Raw genomic sequence first — 1,794 nt, 5'->3', positions numbered from 1 at the left:
CTGTGATTGGCTCTGGCATTCTCAGGCGCATCCATGCAAAATCCCTGACCAGCCTTCTGGAGAGCTGAGTCGATGCTCCTATAGGCTACAGACATTCAGCCTGTGCTGCAAGTATCTAAGTTTGCAAGTGATTCTTTCAGTAATAGTGAAATGTTGCGGCGATTAAAAAGGTAAGGTAGACAGGTCAGTCAACCTGTGCATTCATAAAAATAAAGGTCTCAAAACGATCCTTTTAAGATCCGATTACTGAATGGTGATAAGTTTATCAAAGGATCAAGAACCATTTTATGGTTCCTTTTAGATTTAACTAATCAGCTTAACATTCGCGAAAATGATAAAGCTTCTCCTATGGCTGTAAATCCATTCTACTGTTCTACTGGGAACCTTTATTTACACCTTACACCTTTATTTAAGAGTGTAAGAGGATATTTTATAAAAAAAAAAAAAAATGTTTGATAACCTAATGTTTTTGGGTTCATTTAATTATATTAAACCATATGTGTGTCTTGAATAAACCCTGTTGATTTTTAAGGTCACTCACAAAACAATATTTTACAGTGCAGCAAAACAGAAATATGGGAACAGGGGAGACTTCATCTAGAGAGTTCACAGGGTGTTCCATTTCACTTTGTTTACAAAACTCTATATTGAAAAATCCCAAAAGGGCAATGACCGTGGATGCTATGAACACACAACACTGTTAGAACTTTAGATTTTGAAGTGTAGTTGGCATAACACAGAGATGCCAAAGCTGTACATTTGTTCCAATTTCAGGATTTGCGAATGAAAGTTTAATGAGAATTTGATTTGTCCAAGTGGTCTGAAGTCCAACAACAGGCTATAATCAGGAGGCTTATGTAGATACACATTCAGGCTGATTACCACAGTGCAACTCTGTCTCTCTCTCTGTGTGTGTGTGTGTGTGTGTGTGTGTGTGTGTGTACGTGTGACTTGCTGGGCAGACAATCATGGCCATTTAACTAATCAGAGTAAATGCCATACAGAGCCATTGCCCTGATGATGTCACAGCTCTGGAGTCGTCACTTTGAGTGCTTCCATCTGGTTGGACTTTTTAAGGGCCGGAGAGCCACACTTCACTTTTTCTTTTGTCCTTTCTCATTTTCAGGCAATCTGGCCACTCTTTCTGCCCTCTTTTCAAATGGAAGATGCCATTTTATAACCCTTTTTCAAAGATCAGATGTAACTAGATTTTTACACTTTGTGTAAATGTGAGTGGTGCTTGCCCGTGCAAAACTCACCACCACAATGTTACAGTGTTGGCAAAGTTATTTTAACATATTTAGCCTATACTAATGTATTTTAGCTACCTGAAGTTTTGAATGAACAATCCAAATTAGGGCTACAGCATCAAATTTTATTAGGAAAATGTATACTTACTACAAAAACACTCTAATTTATAACTAAGCTGAAAATATAATAGGCCTTCAGTGCAGGGAGTCGAATTGGTTGATTCTTTCATTTAAATGAACCATCCGTTCATTAGAATGATTCAGACTTTCCATCTCTACAAGGACCATTTAAGATGAACCGATTCATTAAAATAAAATCAAACTTTCTAATGCTACATATGAGAGAAACATTTAGGTCGAACAAATTCACTTGAATGAAAAAGACTATCCAACTCTACATTATAAAAGAGAGGACCATTTTAGAATGAACCAATTCACTAAAATGAATCAAACTTTCCAACGCAACATGAGAGAGAACCATTTAGGTTGGACAAACCAATTCATTAGAATGAATATACATATGAAAGAGGACCATTTATAACGA

This window comes from Megalobrama amblycephala, linkage group LG23 (assembly GCF_018812025.1).
Source record: "Megalobrama amblycephala isolate DHTTF-2021 linkage group LG23, ASM1881202v1, whole genome shotgun sequence".
Classification (NCBI taxonomy): Eukaryota; Metazoa; Chordata; class Actinopteri; order Cypriniformes; family Xenocyprididae; genus Megalobrama; species Megalobrama amblycephala.
The sequence above is the reverse complement of the archived record's forward strand: the minus strand, read 5'-3'. Positions refer to the sequence as shown.